Source organism: Vulpes vulpes, chromosome 4 (genome assembly GCF_048418805.1).
Source record: "Vulpes vulpes isolate BD-2025 chromosome 4, VulVul3, whole genome shotgun sequence".
NCBI classification, from domain to species: domain Eukaryota; kingdom Metazoa; phylum Chordata; class Mammalia; order Carnivora; family Canidae; genus Vulpes; species Vulpes vulpes.
The window spans coordinates 24,822,225-24,831,792 of NC_132783.1; the positions used below are offsets into that span (position 1 = coordinate 24,822,225).

At 40.1% G+C, this 9,568-nt stretch overlaps 1 long non-coding RNA gene across 1 annotated transcript; it reads right to left on the bottom strand.

The window, feature by feature from the left end:
* Window positions 1-4,874: 4,874 nt before the first annotated feature.
* LOC140598548 (uncharacterized) lies at window positions 4,875-9,568 on the bottom strand. The gene is made up of 3 exons (XR_012000986.1): window positions 9,393-9,568; window positions 5,973-8,061; window positions 4,875-5,159 (listed from the first exon to the last, which is right to left on the bottom strand). It is a non-coding gene; the product is annotated as an uncharacterized lncRNA (long non-coding RNA).

Here is a 9,568-nt window from a genome sequence, read left to right on the forward strand (position 1 = left end):
CTTTCACAGCCAGGCTCCCCTCAGCCTCAGATTCTCTCCTTGGCTTTCTGAGTGCTCAAGTTTCTACCAACCAAAGGAATTGCCTCTCAGGACACAATCTGCCTGACCCCTACTTCTCTGGTTCCTCTGCTCTGGGCCATCTTCAAGGACGACTTTCTGCAGTCAGGGTCCGTGGGAAGTAGTCATCACATGCTGGCTATGTGGTGGCTGTGTTCTCTTGTCATACCCCACCAACCCACCCATAGATGATGTTTTTGGTTAAATAGGTTTAACATTTACTGAAAAGAGCCTAAGCCACAATGAAGTGTGGAAACACACTTCCTCACACACACACTCAAACATACATGTATATATACACCTACACACAAGTACAAGGCTTGAAAGAAAACATAGAAAATGCAAAACAATAAGAGGTTAGGAATGCATTTATAGACCACCAGTTTCCAGAGATGATTTTCAACTACTCAACATTCCCTATTGAAGGAAGAACTTTCCAAAGAAAAGGAGATCAGCAGTGAAAAGCTGAGTTCAAATTTCTACTGCTCAGCAGTGAATGTTTCCCTTTGAAGATACCTTAACATTGCTTAAATAACCGATTGCTTTAAGAGTCAAGAGGTGAGCCAAGCTGTCGAAGGATAAAAAGATGAGGAACATTTCAACAAATAACCTTAAACACCGGGCAACTTGGCTTTTCTGGGATGTAGTACGTGCATCAGCACCTCCACCCATGTGGGGCCAGCACTGCACCAGAAGCATCCTGGTTCTGCCACTTAGCAAGCTCAGCATTTTAAAGCTTTGGTTTGCTCAACTTTAACGTAAATGATGCTGTCTACACCAAGTTAAACTAAATATATAAGATACTATTCGGCACAAGGCAATAAATGTTCCCAGGATCATTAATGAATGGGGTCGCTTCAAAAGGGTCGAATAATGTGAAATATATGTGGAAGAAAACTGGGGCATTTGACTTCCAAAAGGAAAGTAAGAATTTCCTAGACCTATTTCACAAGGGAACCCTTCCTGGGAAAGGGAAAACAATGCATGGATCATATATTCTATATGCACTGATAGCAATCTCCGTCTACACGCTGGCATGATTCAGAAATGTACAGTTCTGTAGTTCTAAATAGCTCACTTGATGCCTAGTTTGATTCTCTGTTCTGAGACTGGTAGTGATTTAGGTTTTCTTAATTGTCCCCATGAGTGTGTCTATGTTCCGGAGTCTTCTGGTGCAGGACAAGTTGTAAAATGGTGAAGTGCCACTTATCTAATTGCTCTGTGTCATTGATGTATATAAATAGCTGCTGAGGTGTCCAAACTGCTCTCTGGTCCTGGGAAATTGGCCTGTACTCCTATTGCTGAGGCATGTCTTTCACACCCAGTGGCTTTTTATTTCTTCCATACTATTCTGGGACTGATGGAGATACATGTTCCGTGTTGAGGTATTAGAAACTCTGCATGGACATAGAGGGCCCCATAGTTCTTAGACATGTCAGCTCACTATTCTGTGAGGATTTTCTGCTTCCATTTGGTTTCCATGCAGGAAATGGTGCAGATATCCCATGTACCTACCAAAGGTTTTAGGCTTTTTTCCCGTGAGATTGCCACCCAAATCTTCTACTCTATGCCATGAATCATTTCTGTTTCCTAGAAAGCCAACACTGTAAAACTCATAAGCAACATGGAGATCCCTTTTCCTCATATTCTCCTCTTGCTTCTATGCCTGGAGGAGGTGATTTAATTGTCTCTAAAGGCAGCTTAAGGTAGGAAGAAGGTTGAGGGAAGGAATATCTCAGGCAAAAAAAAAATTAGTATTTCAAAGATTCTTCCTACCCTACTTGGAATACCCCTTAGGAAATGCTGGTGTACAGAACTGAGGATGAAAAGCCAGTGAAGGAAAGGATATGTGTGGTAGTGGTGCTGCTGTGAGTTTTATGATGTGTGGTCTCAAGAAATAATGCCTCCTCGTCTTGAAAACCACCACCTTTGGCGTGGTGCTTTGCACAGTCCTCTCCCACATTAACTCTTGAAAAGTCCCTCTTGCCTCTGGGTACTCTTCCTCCACCATATGAAAGGAGGAGAAGCTACCTTATGGAAGACATGGGGACCAATCGAGAGCCAGCGCCAATACACAGAAACCTAGGTTAGCTCGACAGGAGCTGCAGGCTAACTGTAAGTGCACAGGTGACCTCAGCTGAAACCAGAACTGATCAAATGAGCTTCCACTGAAGGGTTATGTGAATCATAAACAAAGAAATGGTTGTCTAACCTACTGAGCTATGGAATGATTTTTATTATCCATATAAAATTATACAACACAACACAGTACAATAGAATTCAAAAAGTAGGTCATAGGATATGGTCGGCATTGAAGATAGAGGAGATAATATGTGGGAAGATATCCTCAATATGAATATATGGGACCATGGAAAATCTTTTGAATGCAAATAGCTGGGTCATGGAAGGGGTTCATTTCTCATTCATTGGAAAAATAAAGAGGAGGTGTCAAGTGTCATTATGGAGATTCCAGTCTTCAGTGCCTTACTAAACTGTAGACATGTAGGTGGATGGACCACATGGGGACTTGGTAGCATTCTGCAGTTGTGCTCTTTTGGAAATCACTATCACTCTCAGTGGCTTGGATTCAACAGTTTTTTTTTTCTCTCACTGAGGACATGAAAAACAAACACTTGTCTTGCACCAGCATATTCTCTGACATGGCACTAGACTCATCTTAATTCCTGATGACATGGATTACCCTAAAGATTTCCTCAACACAATGAAGTATATGTTGTAAAACGAAGACATCAAAATTATGGAGGGATTGATGATATGTGTCTCCAGGTTCTGAATCTAAACTTTATTTACAAAATGGGGTGTTGCCAGTGAGCTGTGATTAGCTAGGCTCCAATAATACTCACACTAGTCTCAGGGGAAATTCTCCTAGTTTTATTATTTGCATTTTAGAAATGTTTTTACATCCTTTATGTTATTGAATCTTGACAATACTTCTAAGATTTAGGCATTATTTTCATCCACATTTTAGGCATGAATAAAGTGATACGGAGCTAGAGTAATTGGCCAAAGGTCCTATAGCTAATAAATGGGGGCACTGGAGTTTGTATTCGGGAGAGGTTGTTTGACATCAAGTCAAGTCCTTTTCTCTCAATGATGCTGGTTCTTTTCAACTCATTTTAAAGAGCACTGGAATCCTATGGTGCCTCAAGAGCCACTGATCAAAAAGAGGATGGAGGAGGAATAAAAGTCCCGTGCTCTGGTTTCAACCAGAGTAGAAATAAATAATTATGCATTATATGCTTATCTACATATATAATACAATATAGATGTGGGATCCATTTATAATTGTGTTTAAAAAAATCCCCAAACACTGTATCATACCATGCTATCTCCTAATCCTGCCAAAACGTCTTGAAGTTTCTAAGCTTTCCTGGGTCTCCAACAGTGTGAAACCTCCCTTGACCTGCTAGCCAGCCTTCAGAAAGGAGCAGCTGGGAATCATTGCCCTGGGCATGCTCTGGGCTCCAGAACAGGGCTAAGTATCTGCCATGACCCCTGGCAACCTTGCTGCCTGTGTCTCCCTAAAGCCTATTAAATTATCCACAGTACCTGCAGCCTTCTCATTGTAATGACAATTCTTTGAATTCTCTCCCAAGAGAGAAGTGATGTCTTCGCCAAATATCTTCAGACAATTTTCAATCAAAAACTGTATGAGAGAAGCCTGTAATGCAAAAAGAACACAGTGGGGTGCTCTTTTTCATATGGAAGAGTTATAGGTCACATTTTGTTTATAAACCTTGGATCTAACCAAAACTGTGAAAGACTTCTATGAAAAATTCAGAGTTGATAAAAATATATAGAAACCCAAGTTCTCTAGTAAGATAACTTAGAGTGATACTTTCCATTGTGCTTTGGGTACAGATTTTAAAATACTAGTAGTCAGTGGACTAAACTCCTACTTTGTGGCCTAGTTTAATACCTAACATTGTGATACCAATGGTTTCATCGTTAAAACTAGGACAGCTTTCAAAGTAACCTGCCTTCTTAAACTTTACTTATTGTGTAAAATTTTGCTTCTAGAAAATATTGGGTTGTAACTTAGGATAATATCTCATTAAAATGTGTAAAACATACATGAAATCCTATGAAATCCATTTCTAAAATAGGGAAGAATGTTTTTTGGAAAGTGGATATTCCTGTGGATTTTTCTTTTTTGATGTTTTCTTTTGCTTGGTTTTTGAGTAAAAATCACAGGTCTGGAGAGAAACATGTCTGTCTGTCTAACCACAGTCCCTACTCATGTCTTGCTTTGCCGAATGCTAGCTCTAAGCATGAGCTTGGGGAAAAGCTGTCATCTTATTAGGTATGTGTGGCTTCATTAGAATGTTTTGGAATATCTCACTAGTTTCTGTCGGATGTAGCAGAGGCAAAACTGTAGCCAAGTATTTTTCTAAAAGAGCCACAACTTGCAGAGCAAGGCCAATGTGTTTGGAGCCATGGGCACTCATAGTGCCCAAGTCACCTAGGATGTGCCAGTAAGAACCACAGGAGCTGGGGTTTGTTACCATGGTGTCATGAGGAAGCCATGGCTTTGCCCAAAGTTCCAATCTCTCTCCTCAAGGATCAGGCTGAGAGTTGAACCTTGGCTTGTCAAACTCCGGAGCCCAGGTCTTTTCTATCATATTATGCCACTCTTCTCTCTCTTTTGTTTAGTCAGTCTAGTATTGAATCTCTTGGATGGGAAAGAAGCAACTCAACTGCTCTGCATTTCGCAATTTAACAACACCCCTTCCCATATTCCACCAGAGTAGGATAAAGAAGTCTGCCATTCCAAGGAAGGCAATGAAGATGTGCACTTTTCAGAACTGTTCCTTCGAATTTACTACTACATATTTCAGACTCAAAGCATGGATTCTAAACCACAGGGGACACATATGAGAGATCTCTCTACCTTCTTAATCAAGTTGTCTTCCAATTCCAAGCTGCAGGAAACGGGTGGACAAAGCAGACTTGGAGCTATACACATTGATAAATCATAAGCTGTCATCTGATTGGATGAGGATTGTTGCTCAATGTTGTAGAGCACGCCGAAAAGGTATCGCAAGAGGACAACATTCGCTTTTGGCAGCTGTGTTAGAAGCCTAAATCAGAAAGATGCACTTTTGAATAAGGCAAGTCATTGCACTTAGCAGCTTGAAGTATAGAGACGGAGAGCAGAGAACATCTCTCTAGATCCAGTATACAACCTGCTGTAGCAGAGTTCCAGGCATTAACGTATAGAAATATGTTTTACCGAATTCAATTTCTGAGCTAACTCTCTCTGGTTAAATGTTTGACAAACTGAAGGTTATACCACAGGCTGTTGATGCTCTGGCATCTCTCTTAGGCCACTGACTTTTGTCTACCAGTTTCATATATAAGAGAAGTTGTACAATGGCTAAGGAGTCTACTTAATAAGGTCAGGAGAAGTACAATAATAGCCATAAGGCATGCCTGTATTCTGAAACTGGCCTCCATGGGTGAGAAGAATTGAAACCATTTGGCATTGTATGTTCTCATTGATTTGGGGAATATAAATAATAGTGAAAGGGAATATAAGGGAAGGTAGAAGAAATGTGTGGGAAATATCAGAAAGGGAGATAGAACATAAAGACTCTTAACTCTGGGAAATGAACTAGGGGTGATGGAAGGGGAGGCGGGTGGGGGGTTGGGGTGAATGGGTGACGGGCACTGAGGGGGGCACTTGATGGGATGAGCACTGGGTGTTATTCTGTATGTTGGCAAATTGAACACAAATAAATAACAATTAAATATATTATTAAAAAAAGAAACCATTTGGCATTGAATGTTATTTTAGTGGTCAAAGTGGCAAGAAGGAAGCCAATATTTTCCTAATAGTATATTGGCTGTATTTCTGAGCCATGACCAGAGTAGAGTAATTATTGCATCATTACCTCCGGGCTGCATTTATTTTTTCCTTCTCAGTGACTTCGTCAAGAACACAAAGCCATTTTTCGTAGAGGTCCGATGAAAGTAAACTTCCTTCGATATTTTCAAGAAAATCCTTATGTGGATAAAAAAACACACACACACACACAAATATACACAGAAACACACACACACACATATGTATATTTAATACAAAATATATATTGGAAATATCACAGAGAAAACACTTAGGTGAAAACTTCAGTTGATTCCTACTTCCTTCATAGATACCCAAACTGTGACCCACATGGGGCTCAGCTCTGACTCTCCATTGACTTGCACGTGCAAAAGCAGGTGTGTGGCTTTTCTCTGACAAAAATGAAAGCATCAAAGCAGAGCTTAGCCTTCAGTGGAAAGGAAGACAAAGCTCCCTTCTATCATAGGGCACTTGCTCTTTTGTGTGCTTTTCTGCAAACTACTACAAAAGCTACTCTCATAATTGCATCATTCTTCCTTTCCTGAACTATACAAAAGTAGAGAATCTAATGGCAAACTCATGATGTATTCATTTCTAGTGTAGGATGTATCCATTTCTAGTGTAGGTCAATTCTCCAGATAGTTTGACATGATACTATTCAGGCCAAGGTTGCAGATTCTGTTCCTCCACAAAGATTAGTCAACTTTAGGTAGGGAAAGCTTCAGAAATGTCTAAGAACTCTATGCACACGTGGTCACCATCTTCCTAGCCTGTGCCTATAACACGGGAATAGAAAAGACCCTACTAAGTCTTGCTAGAAACATCAATTCCATGTGTGCACCTTCAAGAGGGCAACACTTACCATGGTATTCAAGTACCTAATGGATGATCATTCTTTTCCTTGTGTCTTGAAGCCTATATATATATTTGCTGTGTGTTTTACTCTAGCCCAGTGTAGTAGTGGTCAGAGACTTTTGGTATCTTTTGTGTAGTTAAACAGTAATGGGGGACAAGGAAAGACCAAATGTGGCAAGGAAGGACCACATATGACCTTGATTCTAAGAGTGTCATCATTACTGCCTTCACGTAGTTTTGTTCAGAGCTGTTAGCAAGTGCCAAGCTAGATGGATTAAATTCTTTGTTCTAGTTCTCACTTCTTTCTCCATTCCCATTTTAGCAATAGAATGGGATATCTGTGATGTAGCTGTATAATTTCCAAATTAATCTAGTTCTTGAGTCCTTCTACTGAATTTTCAGAATACAAAAGTACTTTTGTCTCTTGCACCTACTCCAAAAGTTAGATTTATCAAAACAGGCATGTATCTAGAGCTGGTTACCATGTCGTTATAACCTTGGATGGTGGGATAGACATCTCAAACATTAACTAAAGGATGCCTAGGATGTGGTGAAAGGAGACACAAATGGCGAAATCCTTCCTCCATGACTTATAAAGTAAAAGGCACTAAGAAACAGGAGACAATGCGACAATGATAGTTAAGAATGATTGGTTGCCTCACTGAGCCTTTTTTAGATTCCTCATAAAATAAACATTTGCTTACTATTGTGAACTTCCATACCTATCTTCAAATGTTTAATATGATTTTTCTTTTGGAAACTGCCTTCATTAGGAGTGTGGTGAAGAAGCCATCAAAAGCAGGATGTTTGCTTTGGTAAACATTATGTATGTATCAGTGTATATTTTGAAATTTCTTATTATTACTAGTAATCATATTAGTATTAGTATTTTGCATGGAGTCTTCAGGGGCGTGGTGTGTGGTGAAAACAGAAAGTATTTCTAATGTATTGGGCTTTTAACTCCTACAGTAGATTCCTTAAATTTTGAATTCATGAAGTGTTTTCCGAATTGAGAAGTTCTCAATCAGTTCTGCCCATGTCGCTCCTTGGGCAATCATAATGAAAGACACCAATCACAGCTTGACTTACTCATGTGCGGATAAAGTTAGAACTTTCCCCACCTTTAAAACAAATGCTACCACATGAACAGATTTGCTGTAATGCCTCACTCTGTCTCCAGAATTTAGTTTCTTCCTTAGGATTCTGCATGCCTTTATACTACCTGGTTTTCTGAATATGCCTTCCGTGAGTGGTCCTTTCTCATTGATAAAGGACAGCATATCCTGAGAGAAAAAAAGAAGAGTATATGGCATTTCATATCCCAAGCCCAGAGTAAAAGCTTGCTACCTTTTTGAAAGAGCTAGGCGATGTGATGGTATACGGTGTTAGAGCTGGAAGGACTAAAGTCAATTTAGATTCTTTAATCAATGTCTCCCTATAGTTTCTACCCAAAATCCACCTGACAGTCATACGCTGAAACATTGTAATCACTTATTTTAATCAGATTTTTTTCTCATTGAATTTACCCTTTTAAATCGAACTCCCGTGTTTCAAGGCCTTGTGGAATCCTCGCCTGATTCCTTGTGGAATCAGTCTTGATTCCTTATTCCCTTACATAGATGCACTTCCCCAAGTATGGAAATCTTTTTGCCATACTCATTTCCCATTTGTTGATTCTTCTTTAAGTGATTGTATCCTCCATTGCAACTATCTCTATTTCCCTTCTTCCTTAAAAAAAAAAAGCTCAAATGCTCTCTTCTTATTAACTGATTACATTTCCTTCATGAGTCTTTCACTGTCCTTTGCTCTATCTTCATGTCCTCTCCCTGCAGTGTAGAAAGATAATAAGGGCTAGAGTCTGATAGACCAAGGGATTGGAAACCTATTATGCTTCTGATCATTTGTGTGACCTGGGGCAAATGTGAACTGTACTGAAAGCTTTCAAATTCATTTGTAAAGTGTGGAGGATGATAGTTCTAGCTACCCCCTAAAATTGATGTGATGCAAGGACTGGGGTAGTAGCAAGCATGGAACTAACGTGGTCAATTTCTTCACACCTTGGATAACATTCCCAAATCTAGTGCAGGGTTGCAGAGGTCCTGGGTACTCAGGAAATTTCCACACTGACAATTCAGTACACCGATTTGAGATAACAAGGGCAAACTCTGTGGCTGTCATTTAACATCCTCTTTTAGAATTAGCAGATTCATATATGCCTCAGGATGAGTCTTTATGCTTAGGTAAGATGTTTTCAGTTGTTAGATTAAGTAGACTCCGTTGAAGGAGACCTGAGATTACTGTGAGTTCAGGAAGACAACAGCAGAATGTGAAGATGATTCATGCACACAGAGTCCATTTTGACTGATCTGAACAGGCCTACATGGGTCTCAGTGGAAACAAGTGGAAGGGACAAAACGTTGTTCTGCTGTATTGGCCAAATGACTCTGCAGTAGGTAAATCAAATGACACTAGCAAAGCTTCTCAGCCAAAGCGAAGGACTGTCTAATGATTTATCCATTTGAGGGTTGGTTTGCATGAGAACACTTGGCCCCTCCGAGGTCCTTCTCCTCAGGAAGGTAAAAAAAAAAAAAAAAAAGACCAAACTGAGACCTACCAGTATGGGTAAGGGCAAGATGTCCTTATCAAAGATATCCGTAAGGGAAACTCCAAAGAGCTCTCCTGGTTCTTCAGACAGCACAGCTGTGCACTGGTTGTTCTGGGACGGGCCAATGCGCTGGCAAGCGGCCGAGTCTCTGAAAGCAGTGCTTTTCATCGTCTTCCGGTCTGAAT